General features: G+C 46.1%; 1 pseudogene; it reads left to right on the forward strand.

Annotated features, from left to right (window-relative positions):
- Positions 1,851-2,670, forward strand: LOC102180942 (annotated as a pseudogene).

Here is a 22,737-nt window from a genome sequence, read left to right on the forward strand (position 1 = left end):
ATTTCCTGTCTCTTGTTAGGCGAGGAAAGAATTTAACTCACTCGGGTTAATAGGGGTCCGTGACAGCCCTGCCGTTCCTTTGAATGGCTAGGAAGAAGCAAATTGAATAGAAAAGTAGAGGTCTTTGATTACAAGTAATAGAAAACAACTGAGACTAAGTCAAAAAGATCAATTTATTGTAAAGACACAGCAGAGGACCTCAAGGGACCCAAGGGCCAAGTCTCTGCAAAGTGCTGAGGCTGAGGCCACCAGGCTTTAGGCCTCTCAGCCCACCTCACAGTCTCTCCTTAAAACCACTGTCCATCCTCTTCAGTCCTCTCGTTTATACCTTAACCCTTCCCCTTGTCCTACCCCTTTCCCTCCATGAGCAGGGGAAAGCAGAGCTGATCCAAGCTCCCAGATTTCCACTTTCACAGGGCTAACCAGCAAAGAAACAAAGACCACTCTCTTCTGGTAACAGAAGAAAGAGCATCTGATTGGCCCAGCCTGAGAGAAGTATCTACCTTTGGCCCAATCAGCTCTGATGGGGTCGTGGTTATAAATATGGCCGCTGGTTCAGAGAGAGCCAGTGCTCAGAAAAAGTGTGGGGTGATGGGGTAGGACCACTCAACATTTATTAATCCAGCAACAACAAAAAAGGGCCATTGTACTTGTTTCCCTCATACTTAAACAATCTAGAGGAAAACCTACACATGTAGGAAGACACCTAAAATCTTTTATTGCTAATTACTGTGAGCATAAAAACCCTGATTAGAGTGAGCTCTCAGGAAATAACCAAAACAGCCCATCTCCAGTTGAATAGATAAATACATTAAGGATGGGCATAAAATGGAGCCCACAACACAGCAGTGAAAATTAATGAGCTACAGCTACACATTGCAGTATGGAAGAGTCTTGAAAGTATAATGATGCATGAAAAAAGCAAGTCACAGAAAAATAAATCCAGATGTTTTTACTTATGTGAGGTTCAGAAACATGCAGAATTGGACAATGTATTATAATGCAGCCTTCTATGTGTTTATGGTAAACTATAAAGAAAGAAAGAAAAGAAAGTTATAGACTAAATTCAGGTCACCTGTGAGGTGGAGAATGAAAATGTGCTTGGGAACAGATAAACACAGAACTTCAAACGTGTCAGTAATGTTATTTGTTAAGCTGATTGGTAGATGTGATGGAATAATTTTGTTATGACTTAATATGTGCTTATCTACTCTTTTTATGTTCATATAGTTTATAGTTATATATATATATATATATATATATATATAAATGAATGCCCTTATGCAAAGCTCTAAGGAGGCCATTTCTCTGTCCTGGGTAATGGCCAGTGGTATTGTGCTTGCCTGATCATGGGACAATGGTGAGTAATTCCATTTGTAAAATGGTTTTCCAGTTTCTATCCATGTGACAACCACCCTCACAAGGAAAGTATCTGGGGTGGCCTGTCAGCACTGTGGCCCAGAGAGTGCCTAAGGTATAGCCAGGCTTTTCTTGGGTCCTTTGTCCTGGATGTCAAAGCAATTATTCACCTCTATTCCCAGGTCAAATGTCCCAACCATCTTTACCCAAGAAAGTGACCTACCTGTGAGCATTCCCATCAAAACATGATTACAGGGCCTAAGTTCCCACTTGAGTTGTACTTCCACCCTTTTGGCTCTCTTAGGGACACAACTGAGTGACTTCACTTTCACTTTTCACTTTCATGCATTGGAGAGGGAAATGGCAACCCACTCGAGTGTTCTTGCCTGGAGAATCCCAGGGATGGGGGAGCCTGGTGGGCTGCCGTCTGTGGGGTCGCACAGAGTCGGACACGACTGAAGTGACTTAGCAGCAGCAGCAGCAGGGGTACCATGGCAGTTGTCAAGAACAAGCACCATACGAAAGGAGGCAAAAAGGGAGCCAAGAAGAAAATGGTTGACCCATTTTCTAAGAAAGATTAGTATGATGTGAAAGCACCAGCTATGTTCAATATAAGAAATACTGGTAAAACACTGACCACTGGAATTCAAGGAATTAAAATCGCATCTGATGGCCTCAAGGGTTATATTTTTGAAGTGAGTCTTGCTGATTTGCAGAATGATGAAGTTGCATTTAGGAAATTCAAGCCAATTACTAAGGATGTTCAGGGGAAAAAACTGCCTGATTAATTTCCATGACATGGATCTTACCCATGACAAAATGTGCTCCATGGTCAAAAAAAATGTCAGACCATGATTGAAGCTCACGTTGATGTCAAGACTACCTACCAGTGGTTACTTGCTTCATCTATTCTGTGTAGGTTTTACTAAAACATGCAGCAGTCAGATTTGGAAGACCACTTATGCCCAGCACCAGTAGATGCATCAGATGTGCACAAAGGTGATGGAAATCATGACCTGAGAGATGCAAATGACTTCAAAGAGGTGGTCAGTAAATTGATTCCAAACAGCATTGGAAAAGACCTAGAAATGACTTGCCAGTCTATTTATCTACTCCATGATGTCTTCTTTAGAAAAGTAAAAATGCTGAAGAATGCCAAGTTTGAATTGGGGAAAACTCATGGAGTTACATGGTGAAGGTAGTAGTTCTGGAAAAGTGACTGGGCATGAGACAGGTGCCAAAGTTGAACAAGTCCAAGAAGGTTTAAAATGCAGTCCTTTAGTGATGACAGATAAAAGATCTTACTTTTGAAAAAATATAACCACTATGACAAACTGACAGTTTCTTGCAAGGTTAGACATAGAACTACCATATGGCCCAGCAGTTCTACTCCTGGCATATATCCCACAGAATTGAGAGCAGGGACTTGAACAGATACTTGCACACTTGTACACACAGCATCATTACCCACAATAGCCAAAAAGTGGAAACAACCCCAGTGTCCATGAACAGATGAATGGATAAAGAGATATGGTACATCCAGAGAATGGAATATTATTCAGCCATGAAAAGGAATGAAATTCTGACACATGCTATATGTGGATGAACCCTGAAAACATTATGCTTAGTAAAGTGAGTTAGACACAGAAGGATAAATATTGTATGATGCCATTTATGCAAGATACCTGGCATGGGCAAATTCATAGACAGAAAATAGAATGGTGGTTACCAAGGGCTGGGAGAATGGGGAAGAGGAAGTTATTATTGATGGATACAGAATAATATCCAGAATATTTGTTAGGGATGATGAAAAGGTTTGGGTGTAAATAGCATGGTGGTTACACCACATCATAAATACTTTTAGTACCACTGAATCGTACACTTAACAAATGTTAAGATGATAAATTGTTGTTCAGTGGCTCAGTCATGTCCAACTCTCCGTGACCCCGTGGACTGCAGCATGCCAGGCTTCCCTGTCCTTCACCATCTGCTGGAGTTTGCTCAAACTCATGTCCATTGAGTCGATGATGCCATCCAACCATCTCCTCCTGCCCTCCATCTTTCCCAGCATCAGGTTATTTTCCAGGGAGTCAGCTCTTCACATCAGGTGGCCAAAGTATTGGAGCTTCAGCTTCAGCATCAGTCCATCCAATGAATATTCAGAGTTGATTTCCTTTAGGATTGACTAGTTTGATCACCTTGCTGTCCACAGGACTCTCAAGAGTCTTCTCCAACACCACAGTTCCAAAGCATCCTTTCTTTGGCACTCAGCCTTCTTTATGGTCCAACTCTCACATCTATACATGACTACTGGAAAAACCCTAGCTTTGACCATATGGACTTTTGTTGTTAAATATTATGTGTATTTTACTACAGTTTTAAAACACCACAGTTACAGAGCACTGGGAAAGACATACATTTGGATAGAGGAAAATGCTACAGGGCAAGGGAAGATAGATAAGTGCACGTCATTTTTTTTTCTGTGCTAGTTCCACACAGAGTATTGAGACATCACTTTGCCTCCAGCCCAGTCCTGCAGCCTGGGACCATCATTTCCAATATTCTCAGTGTGGTAAAATGAGAACATATGTGTGCCTCAGGGCATGTGATATCATGGAGTCCCCTCTGTGGGGGAAGCAAGTCCATAGGGCCAGTGCTAAGCCCCCAACTTCCTCCTGCCTGGACAGTAGAGGTGTGCCAGGGAGAGGACTGAACACAGCTCTGTGTTCCCGATTCATCAACACGACATTTGGCAGCTGGTGGTTGTTCAGTGTTTTGGAGGAAGAGAAGGAAAGATGTGTGTGGTTAAGACCCATCTTCTGTTTGCTTTTAGTTTTCTGGGACCAAGTGGTTGCCTCTGACACACAGAATGTCCTTCTTTGTTTAAACAGCAGAGATCATCCCCAGATCCACAGAATGGTGGGTAGGTCAGGAGTTGGGCTGTAAGTAACAACATACAGCTAGAGAGGCCTGTGCCAAAAGGGGACCCCTGGAGGGAGCTGGGGCCTCATACCAGGGGCCCAGGCCACGTTGTGACCTCCGAGGGCCCTGGGCACCAGGGCCTTTGTCAGCCCCTCCCATCATAATAATATCAATATTAAAATATTTAAAATGTAACTTTAAATTATTCAACATTTTTTCCTCTTTTAGAGCAAATTTCATTGATTTCTGTGGGCCCTAAAATTTTCTCTTTTTTTTGAATGTGAGAAAAAAATTTAAAGTTTCATAGGCCCCCAGAAGTATCTCTGCCCTAGCACTGTGCTCCCTGTGCATGACCTGAGAGGGCCTGGAGCACGCCTTCTTGTCTTTCTTCCTCTCGGGGTTATTCTTCTGATGTAGGAGGAGACTTTGAGGTCATCTGTGCCACCTCCCGTGCAGGCAGAAGTCCCACTAAGGCAGCCTCCAGGGGGATCATGCATTCTCTGCCTCCAGCCATGGGATCCAAGCAGCCCCTCTAAATATAAGCAAGTTCTTAATATTGAGCTCTTGAGCAAAAGCCTTCATCCCTGTAATTTTCAGCAGCTGCTTCTAACTGCACTCAACTGGGTCAACACAGAGCAAGTTTTAAGTCCTTTAAAGATCTGACGCAACTCCCATGTGTCATCTCTACCCCTCAACCCAAGTTCTCTGCTCCAGGTTAAGCACTCTGAGACCTTGCGTGGCAGGATCTATAAACCCTCGTCTGCTGAGCACCCTCCTTTGGACAGATACTGATGCACCTCAGATGTGGCCTGATCTGATCACACCTGTCCCCTCTGCCACAGCGTCAGTCTTGTGCTAGTGCCACTTACTAGTAATAGGCCACACGGTTGGCGTGCACTAACCTGGGATCCCTTACGCCCCGTGGTTCTCTGTTCTGTCCCACACTGAAGTTGGGCTTCACTGGCAGGCTTCACCGGTGACTCAGTGGTAAAGAATTTGCCTACCTGTGCAGGAGATGTGGGTTTGATCCCTGGGTCAGGAAGATCCCCTGGAGAAGGAAATGGCAACCCAATCCAGTATTCTTGCCCAGGAAACCCCATGGACAGGTGAGCCTGGAGGGCCACAGTCCACAGGATTGCAAAGAGTCAGACACAACTTAGCGACTCAAGCTGAAATTAACCCAGTCTATCCCAGTCTCTCCTCAAGCCATTCATCTCTTCAGCTTGGAGACATTGGTGTGTCGTCTTTGACTTGGTTCATCATGATCTGTCAAGATCTTTATTCTGTCCTCTGGGACAGAGGCAGTCCTTTCCATGTTTGGCTCTCCACAGATTTGACAAGTATGCTTTCTTGGCCTTAAACCCTACATGGCAGGAACCAAAACTTCTATTTTCAAATTTGCCCTTGTTTTCCTGTTATTGAAGGTTGAGTCTGGACCCTGAAATGGCTGAAACAAAGACATTTTCATTTTGGTTTTGTGAGTGACTTTTGCCTTCTAGGAAAGAAGGAAAGTAGCTCTTGGAGTCAATTTGTCCTTTGTTCTGGAAGGAACACTTTGATGATTATTTCCTTTTTTAAAAAAGATATCAAGTATAGGGCTAGATGTTATGGGACAGCCTTCCAGGAGAGATGATCTATCCTGGTGAGGTGCGGCGGAGCAGTGCTTTAGTGAGAGGAGCCTGGGAAAGGTAGTGATGATGAGGAAGGCCAGTGCCGTGTGGGGCAGCTGATATCCACTTGAACTTTCTTCTTCTGCTCTGTAATTCCTTCGTGTTAGCCCAGAGTTCTCAGTCGATGCTGTTAAGCTGTTGTTTGCACTGTGTTCTGGAGAACCTTGAGGGTCCTTAGGGGGAACAGAGGCAGCTAGTGCTGACCAAGAGTGAGAGACAATAAGAAATGACCAGATGAATCTGGGGACCAGGACATACTCCTCGGGAGTCCTCAGAAGGCAAGAGGTGGACTGGGAACACAGCTGGGTTTTCTGACAAGTTATTCAGGGGAGGGTGGCCCACAAGGGCAGGAGAATGTGGGATGTCCAGGTTACAGGAGCTCAGCCACAGGAGGACATCTTTCAGACACTGTCAATTTAACGTTCAATATTAGCATGTAAGTAACATGTTCTGGGTGCAGACCTGGAGGATTCAACTAGCCCCACACCACTTTAGCTGTCTTGTTCTCATCCTACCCACTTGCCTTCATCTTTATGTTCTACAGATTTGGGGGGTTTCTTTTTGATCACAAAAGTTATCTGTATTCCTCATGAAAATCCAAATGACCCAGAAGCCAACTGGAAAACATTTTATCCAATGTTATATTAAAATCAAGATGCACCAGGCCTACGTTATTTGCCAGCTCTCTTTGGCAAGGAGGCGCTTGTTGGCTTGGCAGGCTATCTGCCTTCTTGTCAGCACTGGCTCCCTGTCCCAACTCTAGAGTGTGGTCCTGAAGTCCATGACCTTAAGCATCCTGAATAAACAGGATGTGAGCAGACACTTGAACTAGTAGGCGAATCCCATTTGCTTTTAAGTTCCTCCAGGTGGTGGTGTCCCTTAGCAATAGTATTGGAGGTTGCAGCCAGGGTTTTATGAGTGGGAATGGATATAGCATCTAGAAGAATATTCTGTTACTATGTATGGGAAAATGTAGACTTTTAAATTTCTACACAGGAGGTAGTAGAGATCTGCTGCTTTTTTGGAGATGGGTGGGGGGTGGCGGGGGTGGGGGGCGCTGCACTGCATGGCTTGTGGGATCTTAGTTCTCCCACCAGGTATTGAACTTGGGCCCTCGGCAGTGAGAGCAGAGTCCTAACCACTGGACTGCCAGGGACTTCCTGAGACCTGTTGCTTTCAACTTCCTTACATCCTTTCCTCTTTTGCAGACAGTGCCCCTGTTCTCTTTTGGGGAACCACTTCTCCCACATCCTTAACCCCAGTGGTATGTGAGAGGCCACCCAATGCCCTGGCTCTTTGAGTGAGCATGTAACCTAGACCTAGACAACAGCAACATGTCCTCCTATCACAGTGATCTCAGAGAGGGTCAGGTGGGTCAGTCCCAGGTTTTTGCCTGTGTTATCAGTAAGGAAGGGACTTTATGTGCAGGACTACTCCACCAGGAGAAGTCAGCCTGAATCCAAGTGGCCACCTTCGCCCCCGCAGAGGAGCCCTGGGCCAGGCTGAGATGGAGAAGCTCAGGTGCCAGTGACACTGTTTGCTTATAGGAATCCCACCATACCTGAAGCCATCCCTGGAATTCTCCATCCAAACCAATTTGAACGGAGTTTCTGTCACTGACAACTAAGATGCTAGAATAAGGAAGGTTATTCTTTTGACAACTGCACTAAAAAATATCTTCCTTGAGAAAATAACTGGCTTTGTGGTTGTATTTTGTTTATTCTATGCTGAATTTATCAATTATTAGATATAATGAGTAGGAGAGATCAAATAAGCCATTTTGAATTATTGTACAAGTGATATTTGGGGGTTTTAAGTTCATATAAATTTTATAATACCCAGGCAACAATAGGGCAAGTTAAACATGAGAAAAGGTGATTCCCATGCAGTGTCCAAATTATTGGAAAAACATTCAATTCTTTAGTTTATGACAATTATATTAACTATCCCAGTCAACTCCCAGGTAGCTTAAGTGATAAAGAAACTGTCTGCCAATGCAGGAGCCTCAGGTTCGACCCCTGCGTGGAAAAGATCCGCTGGAGAAGAAAGTGGCAACCCACTCCAGTATTCTTGCCTGGGAAATGCCATGGACAGAGGAACCTGGTGGCTTAGAGTCCATGGGGTCTCAAAGAGCCGGACACGACTGAGCATGCAAGCACTACAACGGAGACAGACACTGATTGAGAAGATCCAGAGGTTTGGGCCTTCGGGAGGCAGTGTCTGGGAGTATTTGAATCACCTGAGAGTATCAACTCCTTAGTTCACACTACCAAAAAGAAAGGAAGTATATCAGACCAACAGCGTGTGCGCGTGCGTGCTAAGTCGCTTCCGCCATGTCTGTGATTCTGTGCATCCCTATGGACTGTAGCCCACCAGGCTCCTCTGTCCATGGGATTCTCCAGGCAAGAATACTGGAGTGGGTGCCATGGCCTCCTCCAGGGTACCTTACATTAAATGCAGTTAAATGCATTCACAAGCAGTTAAATATAGAAAATATTGCCTTTCCTCACAGAGTAAGCACAGCACCTCTAGTAATCATCTGGTTTAGATATTGTCAGTGCCACACTTCACGTATTATTTTTTCCTAAACCTCTGGGAAAATGCCCTTTTTTGCAGTGTGTGTGTCTAAGTTTGATTTTCTTAAGCCTTTGTTGACAGACAGGTATGATCCAGGCCTCAGACTAGGAGACAGGGAAGCCCAAATTTTATTTCAGGTATGATACAGAGTCCTCGTGTGGCCTTGAAAAAGCTGTTTAACCTCGTGGCCTCAGTTTCCCTGTCTGACAACTAAGGCTCATAATCCAAATCTAGATACCTCCCTAGACTGCTGTATGCATTAATTACTGTTTATTGTGCAAGTGGAAGTTGGGCTGTGTTAATTATTATTATCATTTCTGGGTCTTCCAGCCAAGTTGAAGCCAAGCCCTTGCCTCGCTTTTAGTTCCTGAGATCTGACAAGGTACAGCCCCAGGCAGTGAGGAGGACCATAAATCAAGGCTAATCGGCAGATTTATGCATATCTCACCACAAGGGACTGGCCCCAGGAGGCTCTGCCAGCCACAGGCTTCGGTTCTGGGGTTCCTGGGCAGCCCAGAGACCCACAGGCTTTACCAGGACATTGTTCTAACAGGGCAAGTGTTGTGAGGCTGTGCCACACTCCTGTCCCTCACCTCTTTGTGTACCTGCCATTTAATTTACTAAGGAGTCTGGAGATCAATAAGAGATGCTTACCCTGTCATTACACAAGGCCCTAAATTGCAAGTTGCAGGTGGAGAAGCTTCAGAAGTATTGTGATCACTCAGGAAGAAAGATGACTAATCGCTTTCTTCTGGTCACTTATTCGGCTTATGACTTTGGTTTCTACTCTAAGTACAACAGTTATCAGATCTCCATGTAAGTAGGGAGCTGACAGTTGGTACATACAGCTCCCCTGACTACACCTGCGGGTTCTGCTGCTTTATCTAGTCCTGGACACCTCGTAGTGATTTTCCCCGCCACCATTTAAAGTTCAGGATGCGGGTGAAGGAGAGAAAGCTCACCTCACCCCACCTTCTGCCAACAATGATCAGCATCAGGATCACTGTTGAGCTTCCAGGAGGCACCCTGCTTTTAACCCTTTGCAGGAAGGCTAATCTCCTCGTATCCAGGGCAAGTTGGATAAACAGTTCCAAGTTTGGATCTTGGCCACATGCAGAACCCTAGAACCCACTGGGGCATTGCAATGACCCAGTCCCTGAATGTCCGGAAGAACAGAGGGGCACAGATGCATCCCATATCCGGTGTCATCTCACTCGGCAGAGGCTGGAACAATCTGATTTTAGGGAAATCCTAAACCCCCAGTAAAGCACCGTGCTTAATCTAACGAGGACTGAATCCTATTGTCCAAATGCAGGTCACATCCCTGCCTGTGTGCTTGACATCCTTGTCAAGGAACGTGCCCACATCTGTCCGCACTGATTCATAACCATCTCCTTCCAAATTTAGTTCTTGATGCTGATACCACCAGCCCCCATTCACCCCACAAGCCCCAGCCCTCACTTTCCCTGCCTCTGCAATACCCCTGCAAACCAGCAGGTCCCATGCGGCTCTTTTGTCTGCTCAGCACAGCAGGCAGACAGCAGGGGTACTGGTGAGTGCTAGTTAACTGATTAATGATTATAAAGCACTTTGAAAGCATAAAGAACTAGATAAATGCCAAGTATTATTGTTATTAATGCTGAGGAGGCTGTTTAGTCATCCTTGGCCTTGAACTCAGCTCACTGCCCCCACTGTGGCCGCAGGCTGATCTGTGAACTAGGATGAGAACCCTCCTCCTCCCTGCAGGCGCTGTTTCACACTGAGTCAGTGACCAAGGTGAAGGGCAGGGGCCAGGAAACCTCTCCTCGTCTCCCACCTGCTCTCGAAGCACTGCCTGCTTTGTGGCTGTCATGCTAACATTTACCGAAAGCCAGGCTCTGAAACTGCCTCTCTTGTTTCCCATTCACCTGTTTGGTAAGTTCATTTGAGTTCTTGATTACGGTGATTAGGGCATCTCTGTGTGCACACAGGATGGATACCAGAGTCAAGCCCTACTTTCCATTAGCAGCTGGACTCACTTGTTCACATGATCTGACCATTCTCTTGGTATATTTTTGAGGGCTGCACTCTTCTCTAGATGCCCCCAAGTACATGTGCTCATTTGACAGAGCAGCTCTGTGTGCTGGAGAAGACAGGTGGTGGTTTCTCCATTTGATAGACATAAGAGCCAGGGGCCTCTGGATCCTGGTGATGGGATCAAGGTGCACCCAGCTCTCTTGCACCCGACACTCAGCAGTGCCCTCCGCCAGCAGCAGACCCCAGACATCTGGCAGGATGTTCCAGGAGACGGCGAAGAGCCTCCACAACGCAAGACCTTAGGATTCATCCATGCAATGGCCTCCTTTCAAAGATGACAAAACCAAGGTCCCCAGAAGTCAAATTACTGGTCTAAGATGACAGCGCCAGTGAAGGAGTGAGGCTTGAGGCCAGCCTTTGGCCAGGCTTCTTCCTTCTTCAGTAGCCATTTGTAATTCAGAGTGGTGAGGCTTCAGCTGGCTTCATATTCTTTGTACTTTTCGGTGTTTTCCATATTTTCCTTCTGAAACAATAGACAAAATCTGAAAGCAAGTGATTGCTCTGAGTGGATAACCATGGGTGTGGAGTGCTGCCTTCCTCTCCCCTGAGCACAGAACTCTTCTTGGGTGAGCAGATGATCTTTCAGTGGAGGCTCAGAGGGGCCAGGCATTGCCGGCCTTCTTAGTGCTTTGAACTGCCATAAGAAAACACCACAGTCTAGGCGGCTTATAAACACCAGGAATGTACAGCTCCCAGTTCTGTAGGTTGGAAGTCTGCAATCAGGGTGCCCCCAGGGTCAGATGAGGGCGTCCTCCAGTCTGCAGACTTGTGGCCTCATGGTAGAAGGGGCTGGGGTGCTGTGGAGGCCCCCCTTTTAAAAATTTTTGTTAATTTATTTTAATTGGAGGATAATCTTGTGGTGGTTTTTTCCGCACATCAGCATGAAATCAGCCACAGGTGCACATGTGGCCCCCCATCCTGAATCCCCCTCCCACCTCCCTCCCCACCCCCTCCCTCTGGGTTGTCCCAGGGCACCGACTTGAGTGCCCTACTTCATGCACTGAACTTGCACTGGTCATCTTTTTACATATGGTAATATACATGTTTCAGTGCTGTTCTCTCAAATCATCCCACCCTTAACCTTCTCCCGCATAGTCCAAAAGTCTGTTCTTAACATCTGTGTCTCTCTGGTGTCTTGCATATAGTATCATCGTTATGGTCTTTCTAAATTCCATATATATGCATTGATATACTGTTTTGGTGTTTCTCTTTCTGACTTACTTCACTCTGTATATTAGGCTCCAGTTTCATCCACCTCATTAGAACTGATTCGAATGTGTTCTTTTTTATAGCCGAGTAATATTCCGTTGTGTATATGTACCACTACTTCCTTATCCATTTGTCTGCTGATGGACGTCTAGGTTGTTTCTATGTCCTAGCTATGGTAAACAGTGCTGCAGTGAACATTGGGGTACACGTGTCTCTTTTAGTTCTGGTTTTGGAGACCTCTTTTTAAAGAGCACTGATCCCATTCATGAGGGCTCCACCTTCACAACCTATGCACCTCCCAATCCTAACACATCACATTGGGCATTAGGGTTTCAACATACAAATTTGAGGGCGCACACACCTTCAAACCATGGCACTGGCTGTCTTCTTCCAGCTTAGTTCGCCGAAGGAGGCGTCCCAACAGACCTAGTACTTGTTTCTAGGTCTACACCCTCAAAGGTGGGGCCATGTGCCCTGGGGGTGGGAGGGACAGTTGATCTGAACCTACAGCCGGGGCACAGCCTCTCCAGACAGGGCCATTGCTGCTGTGATGACAGCCTCAGAATGCTTTTGAAGGGCCCTTCGATGACTGAGATCCAACTACCACCACACGCTGTGCATGCTTCTAACCAAGATCTGTGGCCTAGCGCTGTGGCCTGAGGTGCTGTGGGATTTCTTTTTTTAAATAAGTTTGTTACGTAGCTCCGTTTTTAAAAACTGCAGCTTCAAGATACATCGAAGGTCAAACGTGCACGAAGAACGCAGGCCTGGCCTAGAGTGAAGCTAGAAAGCAGAGAAGCCAGCAAAGCCTCAGGTTCCACCTCTCTGCCCCATCTCAGTTCATGAGTGGGGCCACAACCCTGGGTGCAGGGGTGGGTGATGTGGGCACTGCTGGCAGATTCCATTCTCCTCTTGCACTTCTGAGCAGATGCTTTATCCCAAAGAATTTGGGAGCATCTGGACGAAGCAGAGGAGAGACAGCATCCAGAGAAGAACTGCCAGAGGTGAGTCTGTCTCAGGAAGAGGCATCAGACCCACTGCTGAGGGTTAAAGTAAGGCAAGCACATCCCAGAAAAATCAACCCGCCCCTTGGAGTTTTCTGGAATGAGCTGTAGCATAATTCACATGGCCAAGTGATACAAAAGAAAACTGAGCTTTCGAAAGCCAGAATCATCACCCAGCACCACCCCTCTCTTCCCTTTTCGGCACACTTATAGTGTGTCGGGCACAATTATGTATAGTCTTCCATTTAACCCTCACATTGAGTGAGGAGCACACTTTTACAGATGTGGAAGCTAAGGCACAGAGGAGTTAAGAGGCCTGCCCAAGGATGCCCAGATAACATGTGGTAGAACTGGGATTTGAAGTGTGTCCTCCTGTCTCCAAAGCCCAGACTTTTCATCTCTTTGGTGTTTACAGACCACAATCTCATCAACTCCTCTGTAATTAAGGCAGCCCTCTCAGTCTGAAGTTTCAGTGGAAGTAGAAAATATTTGGGGATCTCTTGGCTGAAAAGAATTGCCCAAGAGATGTTAGAAAGGCCAAGGGGCTGGTTGAGTCGCCTGATGGGGGCTTCTTACCAGGGGTGGTGCTCTTGGTGAGAGGAGGAAGTTCACAGAGGAGCTTTACTACTGAAGAACAGAGTGTCTGTGTGGAGCCCCTGTCCCCAGGTCACAGCAAGCCAGGCTGGCTCAGCATGGAAGATGACTCGTGGAGAATGGTGTTAGTTGCCCATGATTTGAATACCATTTCCACTTCCATCAAAATTGTCTCTTTTAATCAGTTGGTTTTGACAAGCACTAAGGCACAGATGCTGGGAAAAGGGGATTTCTGTAATGCCACCACACATTTGAAAGGTTATGTGCAGGCTGCTGTGTCACGCTCAGCTGGACCTGGCTGACGCCCCCATACCACCCCCAGCAATATTTAACATACATGTTCTATCACCAGAAAAGGCATCTCTGCATAACTTCTGTTAGGAATTTGGACCTCTGCCCTGAACACGGGTCCTATTTCACCTGTACCTCATCAACATGATTCCGCCCCACTGAAGAGTCACATTGGTGGAGCGTGGCTAGCAGGGAATCTCAGAAGCACAAGGCTTACCTACAAAAAAGACTTTCATCCGACCATCTCAAAGCACCAACAGACAGTAATTAATCCCCACAACACCTGCACTTGGAAGGCGGGTGTGACCACCCGGTTTTTATAGACTGGGGCCAGGAGGCACATGGTGACGTTCGTTAAAGGACTTTCTTCAGGCGGCACCTCCCTGGTGCCTGGGTTGGGGGCAGTCCTACTTCTGAAGTGGGTGAGAGACAGAGAGAGTGAGTGGAAGCCAGGCCCTTGTCACTTGGCCACCTTTCCCTCCCCAGGACACACGTTCCCCAGCTCACACTTACTGTGGCTGTGAGCGGGGTGGGGGAGGGGGTCTCAAGAAGATTCTCAGAGATTCAAGAAACCAAAGGCGGGCTGAGGAGTAGAAGAGAAAGAGAATGAAAAGCAAAAAATAGTGCAGGAGGAGGTTAGAGGTTCTCTCTGACTTCCTGTAAGTATAATCCGACAGGCCACATGTGAGGGAAACCAAATGTCATGCGAAGCAGTGAAATTGTCACCCTCAGGAGGTGGGCCTTGTTAGGCGAAAGGTCAGAATAATCCCTTCTCTAGCAAAGCAGAAGTCCCAATGCTATTTTTAGAAACTCCTAGAATTTGCCACCTATTTTTAGAAACTCCTAGAATTTGCCACCACAATGTAGCATGAGAAGAACCAGAGTTCCAGTTCATTGCTCTGGAGTGCAGAGTCACAGTTCTCTCCACCGTGGCTAATAGGCTTCTGAGAAGTGATCAGAACAGATGTTAGCAAAGTGATCACACCTCCAGCACACTGGGGCTCCTCGTGGTTACAGAACCTGGTGGGAAGGATCAGGGCAAGCAAGTCATGACCCTCCTGAGCAGTGGTTAGGAATGTGGGCATTTTAGTCCTGCTGAGCTGAGCTCCATTCCCATCCCCACCTCCCTCTAGAGCTGGGTCACCTGGGTAAGTGGTCTGATCTCTTTAGCCTCAGTTTTCTCATCTGTTAATTGGGACTAGTCATGCCCTCCCTCCTGGGATGGTTTGAAGAGTTATCCGCAACAATACTAGTTCCTAATACACATTCGATGAACAGCAGCTGTTATGTTCTTAGATTATACATATTGGTTTTTCTTTACTAAGAGGACACCTCCTGTACATGACAGGAACGAACGAGAGCACTGTTTCTATAGGGTTACCGAAACATACCATTCTTAGCTGGTTCAGAGTGCTTCCACATTCCAAGTCTACGAACCATGACTGATTTTGCTTGGTCTAGAACACCCTGGGTTTTCTTTCCCTTGGGACTAACGTGGACCAAAATGACAGCCAGGACTGTCCAGACCTGATCCATGCAGTCATCTGAAAACACTCCCATGATTTTTCAAGAGGATCAGCATTACTTCTCTTCTAGGCTTCCCTCAGATGGTAAAGAATCTGCCTGTAATGCAGAAGACCTGGGTTCGATCCCTGGGTTGGGAAGATCCCCTAGAGGAGGGCATGGCAACCCACTCTCATATTCTTGCCTGGAGAATCCCCATGGACAAAGGAGCCTGGACTACAGTCCATAGGGTCACAAAGTATCGGACATGACTGTTAGGATCCTGGCAGCCTCTGGTCACAACATTTTTCATCAACTGATCAATAGACAACTTTGGGTTATGTGTGGTTCTTTTTAAAGACACCTAACTTAATAGAAATTGATTCATTGAAACTGAACTCACAGCCAACAGCACTATAACTCATGCCTGAATGAAACTTCTCTAACACACATATTTCCTCTGTAAAGAACATCACATCCCTCTTGCACTTAGAAACACGAGGCAGCTCTTCAGCACTGTGTATGGGGCCATTTTAAACAGGGAAGTTACTAACAAAAAGCACAAAGAGGCGCATAATGTGGAATGAGATAGACTGCAAAAAGTCACTTGTTTACAGCCTCAGAGCCAAAATGAGAGGACACCATTGCCTTGTTCAACTTCAGCTGACATTCGAATATCAGGTGACTCAAAATTTTTGTTGCTCTGCACATGTGTGTGTCCGAAAATGTCTACAAAAGCACCACCAGCATTGATCCTGGGATTACAAATAAACATTAAGTAGATGAATTTGTAATTACAGAATCTGCAAATAATAAGGGTTGACTTGTATCGTTTCCAAGCGTTTAAAACTCAAGGAAGCCAATTCTATGGTAACTGAGGCAGAGTGAAGCATCTTTTGCAACTTGTAGGAATGTGTCTAGGACAGGAACAAGTAAATGTCTTTCTGTATAAGTTTGGGCATCCTTTACTAGACATTTCCATCGTTTTCTTCCTTAATCTTTTATACCTCTGGACTTTGCTCAAGGTCAACAATTAAAAAACCTAGACTTTGGGGAAAAAAACGAGCATTTTATTATAGAAAGTAAAACTATTTGGTGCTTTCTTACGTTTATTATTATTGGCTTTAGCAGAAAACATTTATCTTTCTCAAACATGTCTGATTGCGTGCATGCTCAGTCACTTCAGTCGTGTCCAATTCTTTGCAACCCTATGGACTGTAGCCTGCCAGGCTCCTCAGTCCATGGGATTTCACAGCCAAGAACTCCAGGGGGTCTTCCTGACCCAGAGATTGAACCCATGTCTCTTATGTCTCCTGCATTGGCAGGCAGGTTCTTTACCACTAGTGCAACCTGGGAAGCCCTTGTCTGCTTATAACTATGTAAAAAATATGCATATGTAGAAAGATTGGGAGGAGACAAAAAATAAAAACAATTGTTAGAGTGGTAGAATGTGAAAACAGTTTTCCTCCATAATGTGCTCTTCAGTGTTGATGTTATGTGATCTCAGACATAAATAAACTGAAGAAGAAAACTTCAATTAAAACAAGATGTCTGGGAGTAGAAAAATGACTAATGAAAATATATTTAAACACAGGGGACTTAATAATCTTTCATCATTTGTTCTTTGGAAGTTTGCTCACTTTGGGAAAAGAAAAGATTGCGCATTCCATGTTACCCATCATTTCTGTTCTGCAGCATTCCCTAAGGGCCATGCTAGTCTTTGCAGGATGGATTTTAATATTCTAAGCCCTTTAGATGGTTTCATTCCTATAGACACATGATGTTAAGACAGAAAGAAGAAAACCAGAATATTGAAAATGTACATGGCCCAAGTAACTAGCACATTATCAGGTGTCTCTGGGAAACAGGAAACTCAGCAACAAGTGATTTTGTGAAAACTACCAAGGAGAAAGTCCAGCAACAAATCACCAGCAGATGTGCAAAGTGACCTGTTTAAGGCAGGCTGGACACAGGCACGACCTACAGCTTTTGAGCATAGAATCTGATGCAATTCATGGGCAAATATGCCTTAGTAAAATTCCCCCTGAAGGCCATAGCAATCAGCTAATCCAGGATTTATTGGGCAAGTTAATATGCCTGGCTGGACTACATGTGGAGGGCACCAAGAAAAATCAGACCCAGTCCTTGGCCTCAAGTCACAGTCTGCTTGGGAAGACAGGATTCGCTCATCAAAGGAGCCCTGGGCCCCATGATCATCCAATGCTGAGCTCTCGCTGCTGCCAGGCCAGGTCTAGACTTTTGGGACACACAGTGAAGAAGAGAAAGTTCCTGCCTTCAGATGTTCAGATTCTTGTGGGGGAGACAAACAATAAACATGAAAAGAAATCAACCGAACTGCTTCAGACACAGAAGTGCTCAGAAGGAAACCAATGGCAATGTTATAAAGAGTGCTTGTCCTCTTTAGGGAGATAGATGTGATCTCAGGTGATGGGAAGTCAGCCAGCTGCATCAAGATCTGGGGGAAGATTTCCATTGGCCGAGGGTCTATGGTATGTATGGCAGATCAGGAGACCAGTCCAGAGGGAGGAAAGACTCCTGTAAGCGGGGAACCCTCCAAGGGTTAAAGGAAATGAAGTAATGTAGGACTTTATTCTGTAGGTTGGGGCTGCCTGCTACTCCCTACCTCTGCCCTCAGAGCAGACATTGCTAGTCTAACCCAGCACTCTCCCACCAAGCCCGGGGCAACCTTGTAAACAGACACTACCAATCAATTCGAACTGAGGTGTGAGTTAAAGACTGTTTGCCACTCACACTATAAACAGTGGGAAGCCTTTTAAAGGTTATGAGCAAGTAACTTTCAAAATAAAAGGAGTGTTTTTAAGAAAGATTAATCTAACCGCTGTATGCATTCTAACTTGGAGTGTGTTCTTGAGGCCACTTAAAAGAGAATATTAATAGTGGATATTTATTAAGCACCTAGCATTTTAACAACTTTATTCATTTTGATAACCTAAAAAGGCAGATAGAATTATTCCCTTTCAGCAGATAAACTGAGACTCAGAAAAGGGACGTCACTTGCTCAAGTGAAAAAACCAAGAGCTACGTCATTCGTTTCCAAAGCCCTCTCTTGTTTCACTGTGGAACAGTGATATTCTGAACATAAGGCAGTAGGAATTTAGATGGGAAGATTGGACAGATGTGAGAAACATAAAGGAAAAATTAGTGGGAGTTGATGACTAATGGCTGTTAGAAGGCAGGCAAGGGTAGGGTCAAAGATAATAACCACAACAAAAGAAAACATGTCTTGGTTGCAGAGAACAAAGTCTTGAAATATGCACACCAATATTGGAAGGAGGGGATGGAGAGTTGGGGGTGGGGGCATATTTTTAGTTGTTTTATAAGCTTCTGCATTTTTTTTTTTGCAGTAAGTGTGTAATTTAAAAAATTAGATTATTTAAAAATCTAAGGTGTTTTTTTTTTTTTTCCCCCTGGGTAACTGGGAGATGCCACTGACAGAATTCAGCAGGTGCTAAGTTTTGGCTTGGGGGGGTAAGATAATATATCTGATTTAGACCTGTTGAGTCACTGGTGGGACAGCCAGGTGACAGTGGCATTTTAGTTCCAATTCGGGATTCAGGGGCATCTGTGGTTCCAAGATCTGACTCTTTGTTTGGGACGCAGCCAGTCAAAAGCTCCGGAGACCCACAGGAGATCTCCAGCACCAGCGTGGCCCAGTGGATGGGACCAGGGCTGGACCCAGAACTGGGAAGTGCTGACACCACCCTGGGCATATTCTTCATTTATTCACAGGTCCCAAGAGTGCTGCTGGCAGTGAGGTTCAAGAGGGGAGCAGGGCAATCCCTCTGGCATCCCTGGCCCCTGGCGAAATGCTGGCACTCTAGGAGGGAGGCCCTCACCAGGAGATGACTTCCTGGGGGTGCTTGACCTCTCCGTGCCCTGTGTGGACATCACTCTACATCTGTTTACCTCAAAGCAATAGGGTTGTGAGCAATGGCTAATAAAAAGAGCCCTTTGACAACTAGCAGTTTTCATAATCACAACCATAACAAGAACAATCATAATAATATGTCCAGGAAAAACAACAGTTCACTGAAAATTTGAGAGTAGATTCCTGAGGCGGGAAGAAGATGCCCCCATAATCATCTTCCTCAAGATGCTTTTTAATAGAAGGTAATAACCAGAAATGAAACCATCAACATAATATCTGCCATGTCATAAAAAATAATTGCCAGGTCGGCCAGGCTCCCTGGAGCAAGCCTTCCTCTGCCTGGCTCTTTCGTTGTCAGTTCAGACTTTCTTCTTCACCATCGCTGAGCAGCTGCCTGTCCCCTGGCATCCAGACTTTCAGAATGGGGCAGAAGGAACCCAGGAAGTCAGTACACATTGTCCCAGTTTCCAAGCAGGCGGATGCTTTGAGCTCCGGGAGCAGGCTACTTCCTCTGTGGGAGAGAAGAGAGCGGGGCTGACCCAGGAGAAACATGCTTCCCTCCTGTTTGTTTGCCAGATGTGTGGTTTTCAAGCAAGCCGGCCTGGAATGGGTGCAGCGCTCGCAGGGCCAGGGTGGGCCTCTGGGTAGGACCCCCCATGCTGCAAGACTGCAGTCTCCCTTGGGGTTGCAGGAAGTCAGTCTTGTGGTCATTTTCCAATCCCAAACCTTAAAAATGTATTATTTCTTTAGAAATCACCTGGAAACCCAATGGCCGCCTAAACATTCCAGCTGTCCAAATGTGCTAATGGACCCCTGGCTCTGGAAGAACCCAGTGGGTCATGCCCTGCCAGGCCCACACAGTGTGCCGACTTCACAGCTTATAAGCTGACATTTGGCCTGAAGTCTCTCTGTCCCCATGGTCCATTGTGACCCCAGAACTCTCCTTTGAAAAGGCCTAACTCTAAAGCATCACTTCACACATGTAGCCTTTGACCGCAAAATTCATCCCAAGCCTCAGAAGGCAAATCCTATGGCTGCTGGGCATGAAGTAGCCCTTCTACCTGTGACAAGATCCCTGGGCTGAACCTTTGGAATTTGGGAAAGATCCCAGTTCTCTTTAGGAAGCAGCAGCCCAAATGGGGCAGCCCTGCCCTGCATTACTCAGTCTGGAGGTTGATTCATTTCAGTGATACAGGCAGTGGGGGAGCCTGGCAGCCACTGCCTGTTACGCACCTCTCTGTCACATCGCATTTAATGACTTAGAATCATCTGATAATAATTCAGGTGATCGTTTTTCAACATGTTTCTTCAAATTCTATTTAGGGAGAAAGCTGGAGGGGAGAGTGCACATGCCCTCCTCCTCACCCCCCGCTGTCCCTCAAGGCCTCGTGGCTAGAAACAGGGCACCGTCCATTCGGCCAAGCTGTGTCTTTGTGCTGAAGGAGGCCCAAGAGTCCACTCTTCCTCTTGGTTGTTGGGTGACATTCCTTTCATCTCTCAGCATAAGTCTCTCTGGTGCAGTTGGTGGCTCCTTCCTTCCTTGGCAAGCTCTCCAGTCCAAGGTAGATGGGATCATCGGTAAGGAAGCCCCAAAGTCGGTAATCCCTCCCAGCCAGATTCTGGTGGAGCAAATCCCCTCCCGCCGCCCTCATTTCCTCTTCTCTTGGTTCTGCCTGGGCCTGTCTCTGAACGCCCAGCCTCCTAAAAGCGCAACTTGGATTCACAAAAGTTCAGAATCTCAGAGAGGCTTTCACCTCTCTATGCCCCAACACTTCTTTCATCGCTGACCCTTCTCTACTAAAAGAGTGTTTTTCCTGCTCAGCTGGCGCTGGACAGGTTGCTCATTGGATGCTTTCCCTGGCTTGGGTGCCCAGAACTGAATTCTTGTGGTTAATGCCCTAGAGGGGCCTCCTCATGTAGCTGCCCTGGCAGTGTGGCTGGTTTGAAGAGAAATATGCTGTACGGGTAAAACAGACACCAGACTTGTAAGACTTAGAGCAACAGCAACAACAGAGAAACTCAAGTATCATTAATGGATGGATTATATGTTGAAATGATATTTTGGATACTTTAGGTTAAAGAAAATACTAAACTTCCTTAACCTGTTTCTTTTTTACCTTTTCTGAGACGACTATTAGAAAATTTAAAATCGCACTTGTGGCTCACATTGCATTTCTATTGGGCAGCACTGATCTGGGGTGAGGCACCAGCCATTAACTTCACAGGGCTCCTGGGCCCACAATGCCACCCCTTAACCTTTTTTTCCCTTTTTCTTTCCTCCTTAGGCTTTTTGAAATAACTCCAGAATGTGGCCTTAAGGCTGATCCCTTAAGGGATGATTTCCACCCACACAGTGAAGATGGGATTAAGGGGGAAAGTTAAAAAAAAATAAAAGAAATCCTCCTTAACTGCCTGATTAGCTTGTATTGTGGGTCCCTGGGGACTATGTTCTTTTAGACTTTAATTGCTATCCATGCAGTGGCCCCTGAGAAACATGTTTATTACTGTGATTGTTATTAGGCTCAATATTAATAGTAACCATAATAATCATCTGTTCAGCCAGAGTGAGTAAAATATTCCACGAGAGTAAGAAGTGCACCCATTAACTCGGCACCAGAGCGTGTGTTTGGAGAATGAGCTCTTTTAGGAACTAAAGGATACTTGAAGTCTTGAAGTTCTGACAGAGTTCATGGTGAAGGAAGGAAGCATCAAGCCATGGTTCGTTAACCCCGGGGTGGACAGGCATGAACACACTGGTACGGATATCAAAATCACCACAGATGTGGCCATGCAACCCCATTTCTTTGGTGTATCAGAAACAGCTCCGGTGGTGTTATCCCTTCTAATGCAGAAGTGGTTGGAAACCCGCTTATGGGACTCATGACTCTGTGACAGTTCCTGAGGAAGGGGAGGCAGGAGGTCCGGGGCAAGGCTTTCCTCCTGAGGTGGCCTCCTGCACTGCACACCCTCCCTTCTCCTGTCCATCAAGCCTCACCCCATGTTCATCTCCCAAAAAGTGGAAGGCTCCATGTGACCCCTTGCTTAGAAACTTTCCATGAGCTTCTGCTGTCTAAGTCCCCACCTCTGGCCCCTGGTTGTGCCTCTCACTTCCCTGCCCAGCACTCTGCACAGGGTTCAGCCAGCTGCTGGGTCATTTCATTCATTCCTCAGCCCAGGATTAAGGCAAGGATGTACCTTGCATTCTACTGGGCTTTGAAGTTACAGACTCCATTCGTACCCCCTGGAGTCTACTGTCTAGCAAGGAAATAATTACACAAATCATGATTTTCCCAGAAACTATGAAGGTCAAGTACAAAGGCCAGAGAAGCATATATCTCAGCTCTCCTTAAGCCTGTGTTCACCACCTCCAGTGGACTGCTCTTGGAGGACAGTCAGCTGGTTACCTCCCCAGAAGGACACCTCCCCTTCACCCCAACTGCGTGGCTGAGCAGGAGTGAGTGCCCAGGGAATTCCAGGCAGAGCTTATCTTTCCAGTCAGGGACCTGGTGGTTCTCTGCATCTGTCCTCAGTGGTTCAGGATTCAGAAATGCCTGGCAGAGCAGCAGGAGAGAGTCAGGGGACGCCTGCCAGGCTCTGGGCAAAGCATAAATGGCAGGACCCC

The sequence above is a fragment of the Capra hircus genome, chromosome 9 (genome assembly GCF_001704415.2).
Source record: "Capra hircus breed San Clemente chromosome 9, ASM170441v1, whole genome shotgun sequence".
NCBI lineage: Eukaryota > Metazoa > Chordata > Mammalia > Artiodactyla > Bovidae > Capra > Capra hircus.